An 18,011-nucleotide genomic window follows, 5' to 3' on the forward strand; every position below is an offset into this window, starting at 1 on the left:
TCTTCATAAATCTGTAGTGACTAGCTAGCAGCTCAAATTGCCATTCCATTGCTTTGTTGATACACCACGCCTCACCTTGCAATAACGAGTAATGCTCTATATCCACGGGCATGTCACGGGTACGTGAGTAGATTATCGCATTCTGAGTTCATGACACTGAAGTGGCATTGCCAGTGCGAGGGCATCAACCAGACACGCTCTAATTCTCTCCGTTTGGTTTCGGATACATACAAACCAAGTGACTAACTTGCTTTGCTTTGGCACCTCCCATCCTTCAAATATCGTGGCTACATCTTTCCCGCCGATGAGCGTCTGTTGTTTGCCTATTACCTGCCTGAAATGTATGATTTGTGATTGATGATGATGTAGGTGCTCACTAAGATCGTTGAGGACCTGTTCCAAGGCCACCCCATCAGCGAAAGGAAGCTCAAGGAGCTGCTAGGGCACACCCCGTCGCAGGTCTTCGCCGGCGCGTTCCTGGGCATCCTGGTGGCCTGGTTCTGCTGCCAGGGCTGTATCGGTGCCATCTGATGCTGCCGTTGTAGCATGCCTGACTGCTTCAGAAATGGAGTCATTTTGTACCATCATTGGGGGGAAACATTGGTATTTTCTTTTCTTGGCGTAATGTTGGTTGTACATAATTGCATGGATGGTATCACAAACTTCTCAATTCATAGTTGAGACTTTGGTCTGATTTGAGATTTATATGGTTTTGGTAGTCCTGCCTGCTTCATGGCCGGTGTCCTCTGGATGACTAAACAACAAGAATCAAAGCTTACTTCCTCCGTTCGGAATTACTTGTCACAAAAATGGATGTATCTACAACTAAAATACATCTAGATACATTCATTTCTTGGACGAGTAATTCCGAACGGAGGAAGTAGTACATAGAGAAGTGAGTTTTGGCGCGCTCGTACACCATCCTTTTGAGGCGTTTTCCCCCGGAAAATGGGGATATTTGCCACATCGAAACTCCGATCTGACCTTTGCCTTTTGTATCAGAAATGCTTTCTACTTGGATCCCGTTTTGTTAACTTACTACTGCATATAGGCACTTTGCCTAGCCGATCGTTGCATGCTGGCCACTGCTAGCCACGGAACTTAAAGAGGCAGAGGAGACTCAACCACCCAAAGCCTCTCGGGGTTGACGTTCTTGTGGTTTGTCGTCGAAATTCTTCAGTGATGTTGTGCATCGCATCAAAAAAAGGCCAAAATTCTGTGGCAGCATTTCATAAGTTTGATGGGCAATGGTGCAACTAGCTAGAACCTTGGTTTTAAATGGGACTTCGTGCAGCTGTCGCGAGCTAATCTCATGCACATGCACCTGGACGAGCCTTTCATGTTGGATGAGTAGAAATTTGCAGTTTCTGAACTGCACGTTGAGAAAGAAAAACAAATGGTTTCGTTGGTGCTTCTATAAACATTCACAGGATTTAATCAAAGATGAGCCGTTCACGGCGAAGATTCAGTGGCATAACCCAAGGGGAATCCCTCACACTTGTTGAATAAGGCAAACAGTGTTTTTACCCAAGAAAGTGAAACCATTTAACAAAGCCCTTTGATTGCATGACAACGGCATGGAAGGACATTTCTAATGTCACACGGGCAAATTTGAGCAGGCTTGGGAATTAGGGTAAATCCGAGTTGTAGGTTCGAGTTAAGGGCTAAAATGTAATTGTCCCTATTTTATATTATTGTATTTCTTCAATTCATTGTTCATATTCTCACTTCTTTCAGTGGTGCTCATTTGAGTAGGGAGCGTATTCATCGAAAGTATTGCTATGATACCGAGCTCATGTGAGCTCGGGTGAACAATAAAATCAATTTTTTTGAAAACAACCGATTGTGTGTGTGTGTGTGTGTGAAACTTTGACAAATGTTTTCATAGCTTGTAAAATTTCATCACCAGATCATATTCGTGTTAAAAGCTAAAAAGAAACAAAATCAGTGCTCCAAAATGCGTTTGAAAATAAAATTTTGGAGCATCAAATTGTTTTTGCCACATTTTACATGAATGTGATCTGGTGATAAAATTTTGCAAGCGGTCAGAACATTTATCAAAGTTTCACACAAAAAATAACAATTTTTTGAATTTATTTTAAATTTTTATTTTACTGTTCACCCGAGCACACATGAGCTCGGGATCATAACAGTCGCGTCCTGTACACTATACACTAGTGCCCCCTTCCTTTTTAAAAACATCCTTTGTAGACATGCATTTTCACATAGTCCACACCTGCCAAACAGTTTGTTCGACGCACTTATAAATTCGTTATGTCACAAATATCAATGTTACTTTTAGAAAGTTCCAAAAATCCACCAAAAGTGTCAACAATTCCATCACAACAAGTGTGGCACCAAACAGAATAGTTTTGTTGTGAGTATTAACCCCAACAATCGAACCAAACGGACGCACATCATCTATTTGTATGTATGTGGTGTCAAATCATATAACATCACACTGCTAAAAAATCATATAACATCACTAAATATTGCATAGTCCAACACATTTCTGGAGACAGCCAAAAAATCTTAGTTACCAAGTCATTCTCATCTACCTGAATTGAATAGAAAAATTGACATCTTCTGGTATTTTTTTCATCTATTCCAATACTATCCCTGTGACACCTTCCATCGCATTTATTTTTCTATTTTAGTACATATGTCTTTCATATGTTCACGTCTAAATCCAATGTTTTCAATTCTACATGCTTCTTTTGGCCTCCTAATTGATTATTGTTTTATTTGAAATGCCTACAGATTTGCGACCTCTGTGTTTTCTATTTATGTTTATATTGTTTTTATTTGGGATCTCGAGTGTTGGACCATGGTTCTATGGAAAGAATTTGGTTACATGACACCTAAAATTCATAAACAACATTAAATTTGTTTCTAAGGCTGATCTTCATATGAAAATCACATCAACATCGTGTTTTAGGCCTATAGTAATTCAATGTCTCCTCTCTTTCATCTTTCGATGATAGTGTATAAGTTGTAATGATTGTCTTAGATCATAAGGAAGCGATTAGAATGAAATCAAACTACAAGTAACCTCCGTTAACGACAAGATGTTAATGTTCGCTGTTGCATTGTCGAAGAGTTCTTCACTTTATGGTCATTTACTTCTTTTGATATGTTATAAAATAAATAAGCTTCCTCTTTTGATAAAAGTTTCATGCCAAAATTTGTTATCCTTTCATCGATGCCATTTGATTCAATTTCTTGCACATCATATATCAAATAGGATTCAATCTAGTTAATACATAGATGTGTCTATCACATCTGCATTGCGGGTTGGGAAGTTTTTCGCAAGGCCGGTTCAAAAAAATGAAATAGAAGAATTAGTATGTCACAAGTTTTCAGAGGAATTGCAATCATTTTGACTTTGAATGTTTATACAGTTTTGGCTGCTTGGCATTTTTCTATGGCTGTGGAGGGAATGAGGCAGAAAAATCAGCCAATGGCAATGAAGTGCACATGATAATTATATCTTGTGCGATTTACTTTAAGTTATGATTAACTTTAGTGATAGGATGACCTATATATGTTAAATTGATGCTGGTTTTTGTTGTGTACGATTCTTCCAAACAATGTTGCAAACACTCTATCTTCAAAGGTAACCATCGAAAGAGTTCTTAAATGCAACAATGATTAAGATTTTTCTCAAATGTGGCTTTTGACTTGGTAGCAGCTGCACAGTATGAGGTTTTCCTTTTAATCTTGTTTTCTTGTCCGTTATATGTATTTTATGAGTTCAGAATTTCACATATGTTGCTGCTAATCATATTGCCCATTAGTCTATGAACTCAAGAGGGGAAATGAGGTATGGGTTTGTCCACACTCCCCACATTTGTTTGGTATAGTTTGTCAACCAAATTCCATAAATCATAAGTGTGTCCTGCAGTCATATTTGTTTCGCATTGCAGGATGTGAAGTCTTCCACAATTGGTTCAAAATGAAGAATTAAGAATTTGGATGTAATTCATTGTGAATGATGGAACTGATTTCCTAGTTTTTGTGCATGAGATTCATCATCAGCAGCTTGGTTCCCCAGATCAATCCTGAAAGAAGCCACCGAGGCATGGGAGATTCCTTCACTGATGAATTGGAGAGATTTGTCTATGCTCTGCTTTGGTTAAGCCACTATTGATTGCCCTGTCTCCCATATACTTTTGCATTAGTGATGGGTCTAGATTTTGGCACATGTTGTGCATTTTTGGATATGATGAAATATTTCCTCCATTTTTGATTTTTTGCTTTAGTGTTTTTAGAATTTATGGAAGGGAATCGACATACACCTATATTCTTATTTTACACAAAAGCACGAGAGGGGTGCAGGGGCACCACCATGCGATGGATGCCACGTGCACTGGTGGCACCAATGATCGCAAGCCTAGACGTAGGCAATCCATGTCCACTCCATATGCCTTGTGTGTGAGTACCAAGGGTGTGAGACCAATCAGAGGGGAGGGGGTGTACAAAATCCGAACCAAAAATTTAACTAACCACCGCACGTGTTTCTCCCGTCATTGATCATAAAATCCTCCGTATAATCTCAGTTGATGCGCCAGCGGTGCATGATTAATGTCATGATCCTCCACACCCACGTGCCGTCACACAGGGTTGTTTGTTCGTATCGTATCGCCAGATATGAGTTGATTCGAATCGGATTGAAGAAATCAAAGGGGGACCAAACCACCTAAGACTCAAGATGTACATACCCTTTATAAGCACCTCACCCCATCGATTTCCACGCATCGGAATGTAACTACACAGACACCACGCAAAAGTGCACACATACACTGAGGCAGGTACACAACGGAAGCCATGTCGCCGCCCGGCAGCGGCCGTGAGAAGGTGGACTCGAAGGCGGCGGTGAAGCCCCAAATGTTGACAATCAAGGTGGTGGGCCAGGAGAAGGTGGTCCACCACACCATGAGGATGACCGACAAGCTCAAGGTCCTCATGGACGTGTGGTACCACAAGGTGCCCAACGTGACATATGGCACCGGCGTCTTCCTCTACGACGGCTTGCGGGTGCGCAGAAATATGACCCCGGTGGGCCTTGAGATGGAGGACGGGGATATGCTTGATTTCTTTGAACATATGGATGGTGGAGCTGGACCATTCATTGTTGGATCTATGTAGTATGTCGATCGATGTTTGCGCACTAGGCGGAGTTGTTGTAACTTGAAGCATATGTCTCTTGCAGAATTTGTATTGCTAGATCTTATTTCAAGGAAATTTCTGACGTGAGCGGCTCAAAATATTAGATTTTTTGAACTAGTTTCGCTCATGTATTATCATTATTATCTGGTTTTTTGGGAGTGCTCATTAGTATCTATTTTGTCATATGTTTGAACAGTGGTTTCTTTTATGGTGAGTTATTTGAATTAAAAAAAATGTTGTGTGTAATTTTGCTTTCGTTTATTTTGTTTTATTCTTAGTGCTATGTTGTTTGCCTTTCGTTCTTGTTCCGCTAGTGTTTTATACGTTTACTTACAAAAGTAGTATCAACTAATTTTTTTTATTCATATTGTATATGCGTAGAGAAGTACTATATTGATGTTTTTCTAAGATTTTCAGTGTTTACCAAACAGCTTTTGTATTTGTTCCACCTGCACCTTTTTATTCGTTCTACGACTGTTTCATTCAACTAAGAAGGGGCTCTTGGATTCAAATTATTTTTATACATGTTTTGCACGATTTTAATCGTGCAAAGATTTTTCAATGTGAGCTATTTTGATCGTAGGATTTGCTCCTTTTGTATAACTAGTAAATGAGTACATGCAATGCACGTTGATATTTTGACAATTGATAGAATATTAATTGCATGTTGATATTTTTTGATAGAATATTAATTACCTGTTTATATTTGGTAGAATATTAATTGCATGTTAATTATGTGATTAGCGGAAAATATTGATATTCCGTATGCTATTAATTGCACGCTAAAGATTTCGAGCACTCACCATTGGAGCAATCTAGATCGTTTGATTAACATGGTTAGATGACCAAGATTATTTGGATCTTCAGCTTTGGTCTTTTATATTTATAGAGGTATAAATAATATAAAGACATAGATATCTCATATAATTTCCCCTTTGGCACTAACTTCTTTTTTAGATGGGGGGGAGGGAGATCAGTCGTTTTACCTATGGTGCAATCAAACAATCTTCGGTGCAAATTTCTTGGGTCAGCCATCCTAGCATTCCCGGTTAAGCTTGTCTGATGTCTACTATAGCCCGGCCGACCTTTACTAGCAAATCTAATAAGGATCGGAACAGATAAGTTAGCATCTAAATTCCGTGTAAATCTCTGTCAAAATCCATGTACGCTATCTGATTATAAATGGAGGAGTTTTAACATGGATCCTCTTACCTTTTCTTCTCAGTTCATAGTTGGGACTTGGGTCTGATTTGAGATTTGCCGGGCCTCTAGATGCACTTTGCCTAGTGGATCGCTGCATGCAGGCCCCTGCTGGCCAGGGAAATTCATGGGTTTCCTACTATACATTTATTTGTTGGATACAGACCAGATTATTTCCCAGAAATAAGGGATTTCCCTTGGGCGCATTGATCGGAGTTGAGATTTGGAAACGGTTGTTAGGAAGCAAATCAAAGCTAACTTTTATAAATCCAGGCTACCTCGTGGCATCCGTTCCACGCAACAGAACTCCAAGCCATGTCGCCGCCAAGCGGGAGAGACTCCAAGGCGGCGGTGAAGCCCCTGCTGGTGACGATCAAGGTGGTGAGCCAGGAGAAGGTGCTCCGGCACACCATGAGCAGGACGGACAAGCTCCAGGTCCTCCTGGACGCGTGGTACCACAAGGTGCCCGACGTGACGTACGGCACCGGCGTCTTCCTGTTCGAGGGCGTACGGTTGCGCGGCAACAAGACCCCGGCGGACCTCGAGATGGAGGACGGGGACATGATCAATTTCTTCGAACACATGGACGGCGGCCGGCAGTTCGTTGCTGGACCGATGTCCGCGCACTAGGCAGCATTGATAAGAGGAAAATTTCTAGATCTTCTTAGGAGGAAAATTTCTGATTTGTTGAGCGGCTTACATAATGTACTTCAAACCTTATTCGCCCGGTTATTATTATGGTTCCTATCTTCATTTTGCGCTAAGATTCGTGTAAGTATTTTTTTTTCTAGTTCGATTGAGTCACTTTGATGTGCTAGACAGACCCTTATTTCTTTTATGGCGACCTGGAGGGTCGGCCGTGAAGTAGTTTCCTTTGTGCCATAACCTGACCCGGAGAAAAGCTGCCCCCTATGTCGTCCCCCGTGGACGACATATGGCGCCGCCGCCCCCTCTCTCCTCCACCGCCAGGGCAAAGCCCCTTGTGGTGGTCGGCAACTAGTGTCCCTCTCCTTCGCTCTTGGCTATCCGGCGCGGGACGACTTGGATGGGCGGCGGCGCTGACCTCGCGCATGGCTTGGCAGCGTTAGTTCGTGGCGGGGTGTGGACGACTGGCGTGGATCGGTCACGGAGACACTCGGTGTCGTTTCTTCCCTGGCATATTTTTTTTCCGTTCGTACAGTGGATGTTGGGTTTTTTCGGTGAAGAAAACGCGTGTGCTTTTTCTGTGCAGTTCTCCTTTACATTTTTTTAAGTTTTTCACCCTTTTGTATTTTTTCTAATATATGATGAACATATTTTCTAATATACGATGAATATTTTTCAAATACATAAGTAACATTTGTTCGTATATGATGACATAATTTTATATTCAGCGATCTGTTTCTAAAACACACTTTATTTATTCATTTATATGTATTCTCAAAAATGATTTTTATTTAGATCAGTTTAAAAGGTCCAACAGTTGATTATTTTAGAAAAAATAAACTGGAAACCGAAGAGAAAAAAATGCAACGCAAACCTGTGTAACTGAGCGCCAGAGTGAGCTGGGCCATTAGCGGCTCGGTTCAAGGGTCGCCACCCTTATTCGCCGCCCGCCACTGATATGCATCGCCTGCTGCGATAAGTATCACGGGTGCGATTATGCCTCCCTTATTGTAATTAGACTTGGCAACGGATAGAGACTTACATGTATTTTTGTATGAGCAGCGAATAAGCCCAACCCTTCATGATTTTTGAAGTTTGGACAGAGTTATGAACTCTTGGCTACCTATTCTCTAGATTATTGGAGGATCAAGATGGTGGCCGTCAGGGTTCCCATCACCGTGTGTGCCACACTTGAGCTCCTCAAGAACGCCCCCGAGCTGGTAAGCCTCACATATCTTCCGTCCTTTCTTTAGCCATTGCAAATCTGCATTCAATTTGCAGCATCAGAAGAACACTAACCCGTCCAGCCGTGTCGAGTTGGGATTAGAGGAGAGAGCGCGAGACAATAGGTACGTCTCATTTCAAGCAGCCGCAAAAAGGGCCGGTCCATCATGGATCATAGGCCTTTAGTGCTCCTTTTTTATCCATTTGTTTACATTTTAAGTTTCATTTTTTGCTTTATTTTTCTTATATTTTGAAATATTCTAATTACATCTATTATAAAAATCATTTTAAATTTAAGTTTAAAAAATATAAATCACATATGTCAACAACCTTAGTAATCTTTATAGAAAAATGTTCATGACGTATACAAAAAATATGCAATGTTTATAAAAGTAGACGTCAAAAAATATGTTTGAAAGAATGTTATCATTTAAATGAAAAATGTTAAAAATGTATATAAAAAATATTCCTGATGTATACAAAAAAACTTACAATATGTATGGGAAATGGCAGACATAAACAAATATTAGTTTAAAAATAATATTAAACATGTATATAAAAAATTCCAGGTGTATACGTGAAACGTGGAATGTGTATGAAAAGAAGTTGACATGAAAATATATATCTAGATAAAATGTTAATCATGTATTGGAAAAAATGTTCGACATCGACACAGAAAATGTTTATACAATGTAAAGAAAGGACTGCATAGGTAAAAACATGTTTATTGACATTAAAAACTGTATGTGAATTTTAAATAAATGTTCAAGTGTTTACAAAAAATGTCTGTGAAATTTTAAAAATAATTATGCAAAGTGAAAAAATATTTGTGTCATAAAATGTTCAATGTGTATTTTTAAAAATTTGACCATGTATAAAAAAAGTCATAAAATCATATATGTAAAGAAAAATGTACATTGTGTATTAAAAAATGTTCAACATGTATTAAATAATAAATTATGTTTATACAAGGAATGTATATTGTGTGCTGAAGTAAGTAGAGATGTGTTAAAAAAATCCAGCTCTAGTCAACAAGAGAAAGAGAAAGTCACTGAAAATTTACAAAATAAACAAAGTAAAAGAAAGAAAGAAAACCGAGAAAGAAACAAGGAGAACCGAAGAAATATATAAAACCAAAAAAAAGCAATGCACTTGAGTGGAAACCAGCAGAGAAAGAAAGAAAAACAAAGAAACCAACGAAAACAGGAAGAAAAACAAAGAAAACCTGTTGCAAAAAATATAAACAGTGAAAACCAAGAAAGAAACGAAGAAATCCAATAAGGAAACAAAGAAAAATGAAGTTAGAAAGAAAGAAAAAAATGGTGAAGAATATAAAACAAAAGGGAGAAATAATACCAATAAAACGGGACTGGTCCAACCAATAAACAAACATAAGAAAAATACAGCTAACGAAACTTACACTGAGGGAGCAAGCAAAAAAAAATAACAAACTAGGTAGCCACGGTAGGAGAAAACAACAACAAACTGGGCATGGCGGGTGCTTTCTTCTTTTTTCTTTTTATTTTGCTTTCTTATTTTTTAAATTCATCAATATTTTTGTAAATTTATGGAAAATTTTAAAATTTACACGCACTTTTAAAATTTCACAAACCTTTTTGAAATTCATGAATATTTATTGATTTTGTAAAAAAAATTAAATTCGCGAACATTGTTTGAGATTTTCTGAATTAAAAAATATTTTTTTCAATTCTTTTTTTATTTCATGAATTTTCTTGAATTTGCGACATCAGCTCCCGTTTGCCACACGCGGGCTGTCACGTAGGACATCTTGTCACCTTTATCGATGGAGACCTTAAAAAGGGTTAGGGGTTAGGGTTCTGGGTTCAGGGTTGGCACTGGTGACTCGGTCTTTCTGTGCTCAACGGAGTGTGTACGCTTTGGACCGGCTGACAAATGCCGGTGTGCCATGGTCTCGCCCTCCGGGCCACTTGATTTAGCGTAAGCAGGACAGCATAATTACATAAAGAAAATACTGATTAATCGAATCGCAGTAGGATAACATACAATACTCATTAACTGTAGCAGCTTGCTAAGCAATATCTCGTCATGTGGGCACATAAAAAGGAGGTAGAAGAAACGTCGAAATCTCCCGTGACAGTTTCCGCAAAAAAAAAAACACTTCCGTGACAGGGACTCAGCGAGCACCCGCCACGGCCCCGTGCCGTTGCTCTTTCTTTCAGTTGAGCTCGCCGTCCGCGTCGTGGCTACCAACCAAAAGATCGTCTCGTTTTTCTCTCCTTTTGGCTACAAAAGTACAGGCAGGACGCCTCCTAGGTGGCAGGAGCACGTACCCTCCGGTTTGTGGCGTGGACGCACGGACCAGTCGAGGCTTTTGCTCAACTGCTCAACAGAACAGAGCCACGATATGTATGGATGCGGCGCACCTGTACGTCTCCCTCTCCGGACTCCGGAGGCCGCAGTCCGCTCTGTCCGCCATTCGCCAAGCGCAAAAACGTCACAAGCCACAGCACTGTGAGACGTTTGACTTCATGCGCTGCGGACCTGCCGTCAAAACCGAGACCACTGTACCACAACAGAAACAACCCATACGGTGAAAAGGAAAAATAAAATCTACTCCTATTAGACTGGAGATGGGCAACACATATTCAGGCCAAACGCACTGACAGGATCGAACTAAGGACTATCGCTAGAATTCAGAAAAGCAGAGGAAAAACACTAATTTGCACGGGAAGTTGGAGGATTTTCATTCCAGATCTGGAGGAGTTTCAACTAGGGTTAGCCAGCCGGAACACGGCGGCTCCAAGGGCACAGCCCGGAATTACAATAATCTGCCTCTCTCCACAAGCGGAGCGGCTTAAGAAGGCTACAGAAAGTGCAAAAGCATGAAAACGACAGGTTCAGCAAGGTACACTAACTGTTGAACAACCACTCGCACGCGGCGCGTCCATCTGAAGATCGACGGCTCACAGACAACGGCAGCCCGCGAAGCGGTAAGTACCCCTGGCGACCGTTGGATGGCCGATCGACGGCTGGGGCGATTCCGACAATGCCAAACATACTGTTTCTCATCTAACACTTGCCGCGGGTCTGACAATTCCCCCCTGACGAGATCAGACTTGCCCTCAAGGCTGAAAATCGGGAAAATCCTTTTGAATGAAAGCTGCGTCTTCCCAAGTAGCGTTCTCCACCGGCAAGTTGACCCATTTGATCCACCATTGTACCACCGGTATGCTGATATCACCTTGGACTCGTGGAATCAGTTTCCTTTCCAGCAGGGTTTCAGGTTTGATCAATATATGGCCCTAATCATCTAATAGTGGAAGCTTGGGGTTTGGGACTGCATCAGGTCCTATATTCTTCTTCAACTGACTGATGTTAAAGGTGGGGTGTAGTTGGCAATCGTCTGGCAGCAAGAGTCTATAAGCAACTTGGCCAATTTTCTGCAGAACTTTGAAGGGCCCGTAGTATTTGGAGTGTAGCTTGAGAACGCACTCAAGATGGGCGACACATATTCAGGCCAAACACACCAAGGGATCCATGTGGAAATACATTCATACAAACATGTAGGGCATTTTAAAGACCGAGCTTCATGAAGACTTTAATTTCAAAAAATAAAAAATAAATATCTCACTTCCAAAAAATTCTGGAAACACACACACATGTATATGAGGATGTAATGTGCATGTGCGCAAAATTTCAGGATGAAATACCTTGAATTGCGAGCTGCACAAGAAAAATCATGGACTTTAAGGATGAACAACACATATGATAAAAAGGCCCAGATTTCATTTTTTTGTAGCTCTTATTTTTAACATAATTTGACCCAAAAATTCACACACATGTACATTATGTCGCTATGTATATATGTATTTTTTCAAAAAAAAATGAAATTCAAATGTTTGAATTTGAACTTCCCAAATTAAGGCCTCCATAGAGCTTGGTTTCCGTTTGACATTTTTCGTTATAAAACTCACTAAGAAATATGTAAGATTCTCACCGTGTAAAAGGCATCTCCAACGCTCTGCATCAAAACGTTTGGACCAGACATTTGTTTTCATCCAACGACGTGCATCAAACGCCCGCGGTCCGCACATTTGAAATTTCGCAAACCAGAATCAAAGATAGGGGAGGTTTGCGAATGCCCGAACAGCCATCACGTAGGTGCCATCTAGCTGAATGGAGGATGCCATCTCTGGTCTGCGACGATGGAACTGCAATGCAACCTGCGTGGTGTTGTGACCCGCGGATCTCGCTGGGGGCAGGTGCTGGAATTTAGTCTATTTTGGGACAGCCCAATAACTATTTCAGAAATTCCTAAATAAATCCTAGAGGCCCACTTAGCCCATTTGTCCAAGGCAAGGGATACTACTAATATTAAGTCCCACATTGCTAGTTGAGTGGGAGTTGGACCTCCTTATAAGGGAGGTTCTTTCCCCACTTGTATGAGCATGAGAACAAGAGGGACATCCACGCGCGCTCCTCCTCCGCTGCCCGCCTCGCCACGCCACGCCTCGTCACGACGCTCCGCAGGTTGCGGGAATGAGCCGAGCCGATGTCTGCTTGTTCGTTTCGTCTCCCGCGTTTCCTTCAGCTCCCGGCGCAGCCTCTCACCTCCTTCTCTTGCGCATATAAAAGGAAGGTCGCTCCTCTCAGAGAGACGCACCAGAATCTCTTCCTCCTCTCGCCACAAGTTCCTGAGCACTGCGCTGCTGCTACGTTCTTCCCCATCCCGACCTGCGGCGTGCACCGCAGGTCGGGACAGTAGGCCTCCGAAACTGCACCTTTTGAGTCCTGGACGGGAGAAGGGTGATAAGGTTTTTGGGGAGCGCTCTGCGCGACTACTGACTTCTTCATCACGGACGCCCCGGACTCCGACGACTACTTCCCCGACGTCGACAACCTCCTCAACGACATGGAGGACACCGACCCCAAGTCCAGTGCCTCTGCTCCGGCTGCTGTCCAGTACGTGTTCTTGTTTTTCCTGTTAGAGGTCCTGCCACAGTTCTTTCTTCTAGTGTTTACCCTACACATGTAGGATCTACCTCATATATGCATCTTGATCTACTGTCTACTCGAGAGATGATCCTTTCTAGCTCATATATGCAGATGTTATTTACCTTCACTTTGTCAAATCGCATGACTTGTTTTATCACTGCTATACTAGTCATGTTTTATCTACTATTTCTGTTAATAAAATCATTCGGTAAATTCCTCATATTTCCAACAATCCAAAAACCTTATTATAGGCAATTTACCTCAAATGGTTTTGCTGCTTCCATGAGACCTCCTATGTTTGAGGGTATCCACTATAAGAGGTGGCGCGTGAGAGCAGTCTTATGGTTTCAAACCATGAGTTGCTATGACGGCACTCTTGGCAAACCTGAAGGAGAGCAAGATGCCCAACATGCACAAGCTTTTCAGAAAATGGATACCTCATTTAAGGCTGCTCTCTTGAGTGTTCTTGGTGAGAACATAGTTGATGCTTATGTGTCAATTGACAATGGAAAAGATATGTGGGACGCACTCGAGGCCAAGTTTGGGGTCTCGGATGCCGGCACTGAACTGTACATCATGGAGCAATTCTATGATTACAGGATGACTGAAGAGCGCTCCGTGGTTGAGCAGGTTCATGAGATACAATCATTTGCTAGAGAACTTGAGCACTTCAATTGTATCCTACCGAACAAGTTTGTTGCCGGGGGTATCATCACTAAGCTTCCTCCTTCGTGGAGGAACTTTGCTACCTTACTGAAGCATAAGAGACAGGAGTTTTCCGTCCCGGATCTCATTGGTACTCTTGATGTGGAAGAAAAGGCGAGAGCAAAGGACACACGTGCTCGAGGTATTGAGCTGAGGATCTAGTGCCAATCTGGTATAGAAGAAAAACTTCCAGACCCACAAGTTCAAGAACAAGGGCAAGCTTGATGGTAAAGCAAAGTTTGATGGGAAGAACAAGAGTGTACAACACACGAACTTCAAGAAGAAGAGTGACAAGAAGAAAGGTGCTTGTCATGTGTGTGGAGATCCTGATCATTGGGCTCCTAGTTGTCCTAATCGCTATGACAAGCGTCATCCTGGGAAAGGCGGCAAGATGGCTAATGTTGTCATCGGAGACATTGACATGAAGGATGTTGGGTATGGTATATTTCCCACTATTCTTTCAGTATGTCATTCTCCTGATTGGTTGATTGACACGGGTGCTAATGTGCATGTATGCGGTGATATTTCCATATTTTCGTCTTATCAGACCGCGGGGACTTCAACCGTGCTAATGGGAAACGGTTCAAGTGCTTCTGTTCGTGGTGTTGGCACGGTCGATCTGAAGTTTACTCCGGGGAAGATCGTGCGGCTGAAGAACGTGCATTATGTCCCCTCCGTCAATAAAAATCTTGTTAGCGGATCTCTTCTGTGTAGAGATGGCTACAAGCTTGTCTTTGAGTCAAATAAATTTGTAATTTCTAAGTATGGAACCTTTGTTGGTAAAGACTATGAGTCAGGAGGCCTGTTTTGTTTATCTTTATCAGACGTTCGCAATAAAGTTGTTAATCATATTTGCAACAATAGTGAATCAAATGTGTGGCATTCACGTCTCTATCATGTTAACTTTGGTTGCATGTCGCGACTAGCGAAGTTAAACTTAATCCCTAGTTTCATCACTGTTAAGGGATCTAAGTGTCAAGTGTGTGTGCAAGCTAAGCAACCTCGTAAGTCTCACGTGACTGCGGAGAAGAGAAATCTTGCACCACTAGAACTTATACATCCAGATCTATGTGAAATGAATGGTGTTTTGACAAAAGGTGGAAAGAAATATTTCATGACATTAATTGACGACTCCACTATATACTGCCGTGTGTATCTTCTGAAATCTAAGGATGAGGCTTTGAACTTTTTCAAGATCTATAAAGCTGAAGTGGAAAACCAACTTGATCGGAAAATCAAGAGGCTTAGGTCCGACCGTGGTGGAGAGTATTTTTCCAATGAATTTGATGATTTTTGTGCGGAACATGGTATAATCCATGAGAGGACGCCTCCCTACTCACCTCAGTCAAATGGGGTGGCCGAAAGAAAGAACCGTACTCTAACTGATTTGGTTAACGCCATGTTAGACACATCGGCTCTCTCCAAGGCATGGTGGGGGGAGGCGATATTGACAGCATGTCATGTCCTAAATCGAGTCCCCACAAAGAACAAAGAGATAACTCCATTCGAGGAATGGGAGAAGAAAAGGTTAAAACTCTCTTATCTGCGAACATGGGGTTGTTTGGTGAAAGTCAATGTTCCAATTCCAAAGAAGCGGAAGCTTGGACCAAAGACTGTGGATTGCGTTTTCCTGGGATATCCTTTTCATAGCATTGGTTATAGATTCTTGGTTGTAAAATCTGAGGTACCTAACGTGCATGTCGGTACGATCATGGAGTCGAATGATGCGACTTTCTTTGAAGATATCTTTCCCATGAAGGATATGGCTATTGGAAATATGCCCTAGAGGCAATAATAAAATGGTTATTATTGTATTTCCTTGTTCATGATAATTGTCTATTGTTCATGCTATAATTGTATTAACTGGAAACCGTAATACATGTGTGAATACATAGACCACAACATGTCGCTAGTGAGCCTCTAGTTGACTAGCTCGTTCATCAATAGATGGTCATGGTTTCCTAACATGGACATTGGATGTCATTGATAATGGGATCACATCATTAGGAGAATGATGTGATGGACAAGACCCAATCCTAAGCATAGCACAAGATTGTGTAGTTCGTTTGCTTAAATCTTTTCTAAATATCAAGTATCATTTCCTTAGACCATGAGATTGTGCAACTCCCGGATACCGTAGGAATGCTTTGGGTGTGCCAAATGTCACAACATAACTGGGTGGCTATAAAGGTGCACTACGGGTATCTCCGAAAGTGTCTGTTGGGTTGGCACAAATCAAGACTGGGATTTATCACTCCGTGTAACGGAGAGGTATCTCTGGGCCCACTCGGTAATGCATCATCATAATGAGCTCAATGTGACTAAGTAGTTAGTCACGGGATCATGCATTACGGAATGAGTAAAGTGACTTGCCGGTAATGATATTGAACGAGGTATTGGGATACCGACGATCGAATCTCGGGAAAGTAACGTACCGATTGACAAAGGGAATTGTATACGGGATTGCTTGAATCCCCGACATCGTGGTTCATCCGATGAGATCATCGTGGAACATGTGGGAGCCAACATGGGTATCCAGATCCTGCTATTGGTTATTGGCCGCAGAACGTCTCGGTCATGTCTTAAGGTTCAGTGACGCTAGAGTTGTTATGGGAAATAGTTTGTGGTTTCCGAAGGTTGTTCGGAGTCCCGGATGAGACCCGGACGTGACGAGGAACTCCGGAATGGTCCGGAGGTGAAGATAGATATATTGGACGAAGGGTATTGGAGTCCGGAATTGTTCTGGGAGTATCGGGTGACAACCATCATGACCGAAAGGTGTTTCGGAGGCCCCGACAAGTGTTGGGGGGCCTTATGGGCCAAGGGGAGGGGGCACACCAGCCCACTAAGGGGCTGTGCGCCCCTCCCAACCCCTCTCACATAACCAGGAGAGGTGGGGGCGCCTCCCCTAGGGCAGCCGCCCCTCCCGGCTTGGGAGGCAAGTTTCCTAGGGGTGGGGCGCCCAAACCCATCTAGGGTTTCCCCTGTGGCCGCCACCCCTCCCCTAGGGAACCCTAGGGTGCCTCCTCCACCCCCTTCCCCCTATATATAGTGAGGGAGAGAGAGGGCAGCCGGACCCCTCCCCTGGCGCAGCCCTCTCCCTCCTCCAACACCTCCTCCTCCTCCGTAGTGATTGGCGAAGCCCTGCCGGAGAACCACGAGCTCCATCGCCACCATGCCGTCGTGCTGCTGGAGTTTTCCCTCAACTTCTCCTCTCCCCTTGCTGGATTAAGAAGGAGGAGACGTCCCCGGGTTGTACGTGTGTTGAACGCGGAGACGCCGTCCGTTCGGTGCTTAGATCGGAATCGACTGCGATCTGAATCGCTGCGTGTACGACTCCACCAACCGCGTTCTTGTAACGCTTCCGCATCGCGATCTTCAAGGGTAAGAATATACACTCATCCTCTCCCTCTCTTGTTGCTAGAATCTCCATAGATTGATCTTGGTGATGCGTAGAAAATTTTGAATTATTGCTACGTTCCCCAACAGTGGCATCATGAGCTAGGTCTATGCGTAGATTCTATGCACGAGTAGAACACAAGTAGTTGTGGGCGTTGGTTTGTTCAATATGCTTACTGTTACTAGTCTTATCTTGATTTGGCGGTATTGTGGGATGAAGCGGCCTGGACCGACCTTACACGTACACTTACGTGAGACAGGTTCCACGGACTGACATGCACTTGTTGCATAAGGTGGCTAGCGGGTGACAGTCTCTCCCACTTTAGTCGGATCGGATTCGATGAAAAGGGTCCTTATGAAGGGTAAATAGCAATTGGTATATCACCGTTGTGGCTTTTGAGTAGGTAAGAAACGTTCTTGCTAGAAACCCATAGCAGCCACGTAAAACATGCAACAACAATTAGAGGACGTCTAACTTGTTTTTGCAGGGTATGCTATGTGATGTGATATGGCCAAAAAGAATGTGATGAATGATATGTGATGTATGAGATTGATCATGTTCTTGTAATAGGAATCACGACTTGTATGTCGATGAGTATGACAACCGGCAGGAGCCCATAGGAGTTGTCTTAATTTATTGTATGACCTGCGTGTCATTGAAAACGCCATGTAATTACTTTACTTTATTGCTA

This window comes from Triticum dicoccoides, chromosome 1B (assembly GCF_002162155.2).
Source record: "Triticum dicoccoides isolate Atlit2015 ecotype Zavitan chromosome 1B, WEW_v2.0, whole genome shotgun sequence".
In the NCBI taxonomy this organism is placed as follows: Eukaryota; Viridiplantae; Streptophyta; class Magnoliopsida; order Poales; family Poaceae; genus Triticum; species Triticum dicoccoides.